General features: G+C 41.4%; 1 pseudogene; it reads left to right on the forward strand.

The window, feature by feature from the left end:
- Positions 1-6,721: 6,721 nt before the first annotated feature.
- On the forward strand, positions 6,722-6,796 carry LOC112587699 (annotated as a pseudogene).
- Positions 6,797-8,674: the final 1,878 nt, after the last annotated feature.

Genomic DNA, 8,674 nt, shown 5'->3' on the forward strand with positions numbered 1-8,674 from the left:
AGTTATGACCAACCTAGGTAGCATATTGAAAAGCAGAGACATTACTTTGCCAACAAAGGTCCGTCTAGTCAAGGCTTTCATTTTTCCAGTGGTCATGTATGGATGTGAGAGTTGGACTGTGAAGAAAGCTGAATGCCGAAGAATTGATGCTTTTGGACTGTGGTGTTGGATAAGACTCTTGTGAGTCCCTTGGACTGCAAGGAGATCCAACCAGTCCATCCTAAAGGAGATCAGTCCTGGGTGTTCATTGGAAGGACTGATGTTGAAGCTGAAACTCCAATACTTTGGCCACCTGATGGGAAGAGCTGACTCATTGGAAAAGACTCTGATGCTGGGAGGGATTGGGGGCAGGAGGAGAAGGGGATGACAGAGGATGAGATGGCTGGATGGCATCACCAACTCAATGGACATGAGTTTGGGTGGACTCTGGGAGTTGGTGATTGACAGGGAGGCCTGGCGTGCTGCGGTTCATGGGGTCGCAAAGAGTCGGACATGACTGAGCGACTGAGCTGAACTGAACTGATGTACAGATAACAGTAACTACAGTGGAAGGGTCTAGAATCATTTTATGTGCTAAATGATTAATAAGCCTAACAATACTAACAGAGGAAATTTGAGAGACAAATGTTCATGTTAAAGTACTTGAAGAGTGATTGGTTAAAAGATAAATTCTGTTTCTATGACACCAATGGTAGAAATATGGCTACTGGATAGAAATTAGACCAGAGAAATATTTTGGCTATTATAAAGGTTAAAATTCCTATTGGTAGTAGGAATTTTTAAGTCACATACTAAGGTACACAAAATGTAATTTTGTTTTTTCTGTCAGATTTTATCTCAAGTCTCCAAGTACAGGGAAAATGTCATTTCAAGGAAAATCAGATCAGTTCAAAATCCTCAAATCGAGAGCATTTTTCTTGCTACAGATACACCAAGCGTGCACCAGGGCACAGGCATTAGTTAGGGATTCACAAGCGGGCCATTCTCAAGCCACAGATGACAGGTCCTGAGGGGGACAGGCAGTGGTGGTTTCAGGTAGGTATGGTCCAGGGACACTTTTAAGTCTTATACTCTTTCTATTTCTCTGCCTCTCTCTCCCCTCAGTTCACAGAATCTTTATGGATTCAGGGAATGGGAGGAGGCAGGATAGAAAGGAATTGGGTTACTTATTCATCCAGATCCTTCTCGAAGAACTGGACATTTTGAAGTCTTGTTTTGTTTGAAGTCACCCATTTGAGGCCATGGAAGCTTCAGACTGTTCTTCCAGTGGCCCCCGTGGATGAGATTCTTGGGGTGAGAGGTATGAGGAAGGAACCCACCATAAATAGCAATTAAGTTTTCCCTGACCACCATGGATTGGATGCTCAGTGTTGCCAAATGTTCTAGGCACTCACATTTTACCCCTACTTAGCTCTGTGAGATAAACAGATTTATAGCATAACAACACTATCAAAATATTATCAAAACAAAGCCAAACATCATTACTAACATCACTAACATACAGCCCATATGAAAATGTCCCCTATTACCCCAAAGGTGATTTGAAAACATTTTATAAAAGTCCAGCATCTAGTTAAATTTCCATATGACATCTGGTGATTCAATTTTTTTAGCTTATGCTGATGATAATCTCTGAATACATTATTATATTAAAGGTTGCAAAATGCTGATTTTAATATGGTCATTCGTCCTGTGCTTATTTGCTGTTTTTTAAAAAAATTTGTCTCCATATCTATTTTAACCTGTAGTGAAAGTAGTGAAACTGTTAGTCGCTTTGTTGTGTCTCTTTTTGACCCCTTGCCTGCCAGGCTCCTCTGCCCATGGAATTATCCAGGCAAGAATCCTGGAGTGGGTAGCCATTCCCTTCTCCAGGAGATCGTCCCGACCCAGACATCGAACCCCAGTCTCCCACATTGCAGGCAGATTCTTTACTGTCTGAGCCACTCGGGAAGTCCCTTTAAGCTATAGAAACATGGCAAAAGGGATTTCTCTGGTGGCCCAATGGTGAAGACTCCATGCTTCCATTGCAGGGGGCATGAGTTTGATTCCTTGGTAGAGGAACAACTTGGCAAAAAAAAAAGAAAAGACATAAATAAATTTGTAAAACAAAGCAAAAACACCCCTTCTTTTAAAAAGAAACATAGCAAAATCTGTTTTACTTTTTTAATGTTTTTTCCCTCCAGTTTTATTTAGATATAATTGGCATATATCATCATATAGGTTTAGTTTACAGCATGATTGGACTGACATATGTCATGAAATGATTATAATAGGTTAAGTGAACACCCATCATCTCATTTAGATTCAGCAGAAAAGAAATAGAAAAAAAATTTTTCCTTGTGATGAGAGCTCTTAGAATTTACCCTCTTAACTTTCAGTGAAGCAGTATTAAATTATCTTTATCATGTTATCCATCATATCGCTAGTACTTAAAACTGGAAGTTTGTACCTTTTGACCAAATCTGATCTCTTTTTCGATGAGTTTGTTTTTGAAGTATAACTGACCTATATCAGATAAGTGCTTCTATTGTATCAGTTTACAAGGTTAATATCTCTGATATCACAGCTTTAAAGAAGCACAGCTGAGATCTGAAACTATAGCTGCCTCATCCAAAGCTTGTAAGTTAATATTTTGGGTTTTATGCGCTGCCACTGCTGTATGTACTAGGAATAAATCAGCGCCAACCATTATGCTCCCTTAGAACAGACTGTGTCAAAGAATTGAACTTTCTTGATCACCAGAGACATTTAGGGAAGAATAGAAGTCCTTTGGGCTAAGACATTTTCTATTGGGCAGTAATCTGTAGCATTCATTTCAAATTAATAAAACATTAAATTTGGAAGGAAATGATCATTTAATCCAACCACACAAGAATGAGAAGCATAATTTTCCCTTCTAATTCCAGAAAATGCTTGTTAGATTTTGAGTGCCTAGTAATCTTTATGAAATTGCACTAATGCTAAAACTGCAGCAACTGGGCATGGTTATACTGTGGCTGAGCACAAAGCCAACCAAAAAGACACCTTTACAAATAAACAGCTCCACGATCTGAACAGTGTTGGCTGAATTTTAGAATTGCTTGATCTGCTGCAGGGTAATAATTCAATCTCATAAAAAGGAGAATTTTTCAGAGTGTATGAGCCATGGAGATTGGGCATAAGCAAACCATGGCTGAATTCCCTACTGGTTGTGACAGGCTCAGCCTGACTCTCTTTGGGGATTGTGCCATGAAAGACTTGCTTCAAATGCACAGTAATCGTAAATGGCCATACCTTCTGCTGAACTAGAGGAGAAATTCTGCTCCACCCTCCTATACCCAGAAGTGAGTAACAGCTAAGAGTTATTGCATTTACTATACTTGTTGCATAATAAGGCAGAAATGCACCTGGAGATGACTTACACCACTAAGTGTTCTGTTACCATTATTCGCACATGGAACACTAATTGATTTGAGAAACTGACAAATACTATTGAAGATTCAGTTCAGTTCAGTTCAGTTCAGTTGCTCAGTCATGTCCAACTCTTTGCGACCCCATGAATTGCAGCACACCAGGCCTCCCTGTCCATCACCAACTCCCGGAGTTTACTCAAACTCATGTCCATCGAGTTGCTGATGCCGTCCAGTCATCTCATCCAATTACAACACCTTAAAACATAAAGCATAATGTCAAGGTCTCTGACCCCTCTTCCCATCACATTTATAAGTGTGTGCAAGGGGCCATTTTAAAATATAGTGTGTGTGCATGCATGCTAAGTCGCTTCAGTCGTGTCCGACTCTTTATAACCCTATGGGCTGTAGCCCTTCAGGCTCCTCTGTCCGTGGGATTCTCCAGGCAAGACTATTGGAAGGGATTGCCATTCCCTTCTCCAGAGGGTCTTGCCAACCCAGTGATTGAACCAGTGTCCCATACACCTCTCGCATTGGCAGGCAGGTTCTTTACCACCAGCCCCACATGGGAAGCCCAAAATATAGCCTATAAAATGCATATAATGTAATATATAATAACAACTACCGTTAAATGTAATAAATAACAGATAGCTATATTTGCCTCATCCACCCATTTGTGTTCTGTGTTCCTTGACTCCTAGGTAATGTGCATAAATATCATCTATGTGTTGATGGCTCCCCAATGGACACCCTGAACTTGAACTCTTTCCTGACTTCTAGATTCATATATGCAAAGCCTGATTGACATTTCCTTTTAAACTTAGCTCATTTTTCCCCTGGAAATATTCCTTAAGCCATCAGGCAGTGTGGCTTCCTTTCCCCGTATCTAATCCATTTGCAAATCAGTTCCCCTTTCAAGTATATTCTGATTCTGTTCATTTTCATCTCCTTCGGTTCATCTCATCAACCTTATCCTCTCTGCAGCTACCACACTAGTACAAACTTCCATCACATTTTCTCCAGATTTTCTAATACCTTCAAATCTGCTTTCCTATTTCCACTCTTATCCCCTGCCATTCTTTTACACAGGCAATCAAAATGATTACAGATAGATAGATAGATGATAGATAGATCTATCCTTCCTGAGTTTTCAGTGCACTTACTCCTCAGCACTGCCTCTAAGGTCCCATGTGACCTGGCTCTCCTTCAACCATATCTCTGCTCATTCACTATGTTTTAGTGTCTCCTTTCTGTTCTGTAAACTCACAAAAACTATTTCCACATCAAGGCATATGCACATGTGCCCTCTGTCCAGAATGCTCTTTCCGCAGATCTCTGTACAACCACAGGATCATTCAGACTCCAGCTCAAATGTCTGCTTAGAGAGGTTCTCCGAGCTCCAAGCATAAAGCAGATCCCTCCTGGGGATTCACGCTTATCACATCACTCTGTTTGGGTTCAGTTCAGTTCAGTTCAGTCACTCAGTCATGTCTGACTGTTTGTGACCCCATGAATCGCAGCATACCAGGCCTCCCTGTCCATCACCAACTCCCAGAGTCCATCCAAACTCATGTCCATTGAGTCGGTGATGCCATCCAGCCATCTTATCCTCTGTCATCCCCTTCTCCTCCTGCCCCCAATCCCTCCAAGTATCAGGGTCTTTTCAAACGAGTCAGCACTTCACATCAGGTGGCCAAAGTATTGGAGTTGCAGCTTCAACATCAGTCCTTCCAATGAACACCCAGGACTGATCTCCTTTAGGATGGAGTGGTTGGATCTCCTTGCACTCCAAGGGACTCACAAGAGTCTTCTCCAAAACCACAGTTCAAAAGCATCAATTCTTCAGCACTCAGCTTTCTTTATAGTCCAACTCTCACATCCATACATGACCACTGGAAAAATGATAGCCTTGACTAGATGGACCTTTGTTGGCAAAGTAATGTCTCTGCTTTTTAATAAGCTATCTATGTTAGTCATAACTTTTCTTCCAAGGAGTAAGCGTCTTTTAATTTCATGGCTGCAGTCACCATCTGCAGTGATTTTGGAGCCCCCAAAAATAAAGTCAGCTACTGTTTCCACTGTTTCCCCATCTATTTGCCATGAAGTGAGGGCACCAGATGCCATGATCTTCGTTTTCTGAAAGTTGAGCTTTAAGCCAACTTTTTCAATCTCCACTTTCACTTTCATCAAGAGGCTTTTGAGTTCCTCTTCACTTTCTGACATAAGGGTGGTGTCATCTGCATATCTGAGGTTATTGGTATTTCTCCCAGTAATCTTGATTCCAGCTTGTGCTTCCTCCAGCCCAGCGTTTCTCATGATGTACTCTGCATATAAGTTAAATAAGCAGGGTGACAATATACAGCCTCGACATACTCCTTTTTCTATTTGCAACCAGTCTGTTGGTCCATGTCCAGTTCTAACTGTTGCTTCCTGACCTGCATACAGGTTTCTCAAGAGGCAGGTCAGGTGGTCTGGTATTCCCATCTCTTTCAGAATTTTCCACAGTTTCTTGTGATCCACACAGTCAAATGCTTTGGCATAGTCAATAAAGCAGAAATCTATGTTTTTCTGGAACTCTCTTGCTTTTTCCATGATCCAGCAGATGTTGGCAATTTGATCTCTGGTTTCTCTGCCTTTTCTAAAACCAGCTGAACATCTGGAAGTTCACGGTTCACGTATTGCTGAAGCCTTGCTTGGGTAATTTTAAGCATTACTTTACTAGCTGTTTGGGTTAAATTACAGTAGTTGGGTTTCCCTGGTAGCTCAGTGGTAAAGAATCCACCTGCAATGCAGGGGACTCAGGTTCGATCCCTGGGTTTAAGACCCCCTGGAAAAGGCAATGGCAACCCACTCCAGTATTCTTGCCTAGAGAATCCCATGGACAGAGGAGCCCGGTGGGCTACAGTCCATCAGGTCACAAAAGAGTCAGACATGATTTAGTGACTAAAGAGCAATTTTTAAAAGTATTTTTTGTGTTATTTAATTAATGTATGTATTTATGGCTGCACTGGGTCTCCAGTGTTGTGCCCTGGCTCTCTTGAGTTTAGGTGCCCGGGTCTCATTGCGGTGGCTTCTGTCGTGCACAGGCTCTAGGCATGTGGGCTTCAGTCGTTGCAGCTTGTGGACTTAGCTGCTCTGTGGCATGGGGGGTCTTCCCAGACCAGGGATCAAGCCCGTGTCCCCTGCATTGGTAGGCAGATTCTCAACCACTGGCCCACCCAGAAAGTCCTAAATTACAGTAACTTTTTATAAAATGTTCTAACTTATTTCTTTACTCACATATTGTCTATCTCCCACCATGAAAATGTGAGCCCCCTAGTCCTCGCTTTGGCAGCACAATACAGAGAAGATTAGTGTGGCCTCTGAGCAAAGATGATATGGAAATTCATGAAGTGTTTCATATTTTTAGAGACATGGATGGACCTAGAGACTGTCATACAAAGTGAAGTATGGCAGAAAGAGAAAAACAAATATTGTATATTAACACGTATATGTGGAATCCGGAAACATGGTATAGATAAGCTTATTTGCAAAGCAGAAATAGAGACACAGACATAGAGAACAAATGTAAGGACACCGAGGGAGTAAAAGGTGAGATGAGTTGGGAGATTGGGACTGACATATGTACACTATTGGTACAATGTATAAAATAGTGAACTAATGAGAAGCTACTGTGTAACACAGGAAACTCTACTCAGTGCTCTATAGTGACCTAAATGGGAAGGAAATCCCCAAAAGAGGGGGTATATGTGTATGTATGACTGACTGACTTTGCTGTACAGTAGAAACTCATACAACATTGTAAAGCAAATACACTCCAATAAAAATTAATTTTAGAAAGGAATGTGAGCCCCTTAAAGGCAGAGATCTATTTGGCTTGTCCACTACTGTATCCTCCGAGATGAGAACAGTGCCTAGAACGTGGTGGGCAAGCAATGTTTTGTTGAATGCTTTGGCATTTCCTTAGGGCACAAAATGCATCTCAAGGTAAAATACCTAGGTGAGGGCAGAGTCTATTTGCTTCCTTACAATAAAAGGTGCAACCCAAAGACACAGATAGTAGAAGCGTCATCATTTGCTTTCTGAATAAACTCCTTTCTCAGCATCATAGTCCACCGCTACAGACTAAATTCCTGTCTCTCAGAATTTAGTGATAATAGACATCTCAACTTCATTGAGTCTGACTCTTGCTTTTCAAAAAAAGCATAAGTCTGGAAAATTACATATGAAAAATTAAACAATTTCACTTTATTCTTTATGGCCTCTTCTTGACTAGGCCTCAGACTTTGCGCCTACGAACTGTACTTTTCAGCACAAATGGTTTTATCCATACTTCACACTAAAAGACTTGAACAAACACTAGTATAATTTCTATTAGCTCAAGGCTGTGTTTCTAGGATGACAATCCCAGCTCCCTTAAAATGCCAGGCCTGGGAAAACTCAATACTGCCTAAAGAACTTATTGTTTGTTTTAGCAAAAATTTGACTACAGGCCCGACCTCACTTTTCTTAAGAGCATTGACTTTAGGAAACGTGCCATTGTTAATCTTTCTCTGTCTCTTTGAGATCATATTTTCTGTAACTCAGGAATGTCTTAAGAATCTGGGAGCCAACCCTGTAAAATGCAATCAAGGCCAGGGCACTTGTCTCCTAGTCCTTTGGGAGAATAGAGGCCTACCTTCCATAGGTGCCAGTTGGCAGACACAGATGGCCTAATCTCAGTGACCAAACCACCTTAATGTCGTTTACTAATGCTCCTTTAGCACATCCAGCATTTTTTAAATTTATTTTTAAATTGATGTACATTTGCTTTTCAATGTTATGTTCAGTTCAGTTCAGTCGTGTCCGACTCCTTGCGACCCCACGGACCGCAGCACTCTAGGCCTCCCTGTCCATCACCAACTCCTGAAGTTTACTCAAACTCATGTCCATTGAGTCGGTGATGCCATCCATCTCATCCTCTGTCACCCCCTTCTCCTCTCGCCTTCAATCTTTCCCAGAATCAGGGTCTTTTCAAATAAGTCAGCTCTTTGCATCAGGTGGCCAAAGTATTGGAGTTTCAGCTTCAACATCAGTCCTTCCAATGAATATTCAGGACTGATTTCCTTTAGGATGGACTGGTTGGATCTCCTCGCAGTCCAAGGGACTCTCAAGAGTCTTCTCCAACACCACAATTCAAAAGCATCAATTCTTCGGTGCTCAGCTTTCTTTATAGTCCAACTCTCACATCCATACGTGACTACTCGACTAATGTTATGTTAATTTCTGCTATACAATAAAGTGAA

Source organism: Bubalus bubalis, chromosome 10 (genome assembly GCF_019923935.1).
Source record: "Bubalus bubalis isolate 160015118507 breed Murrah chromosome 10, NDDB_SH_1, whole genome shotgun sequence".
Taxonomy (NCBI): Eukaryota; Metazoa; Chordata; class Mammalia; order Artiodactyla; family Bovidae; genus Bubalus; species Bubalus bubalis.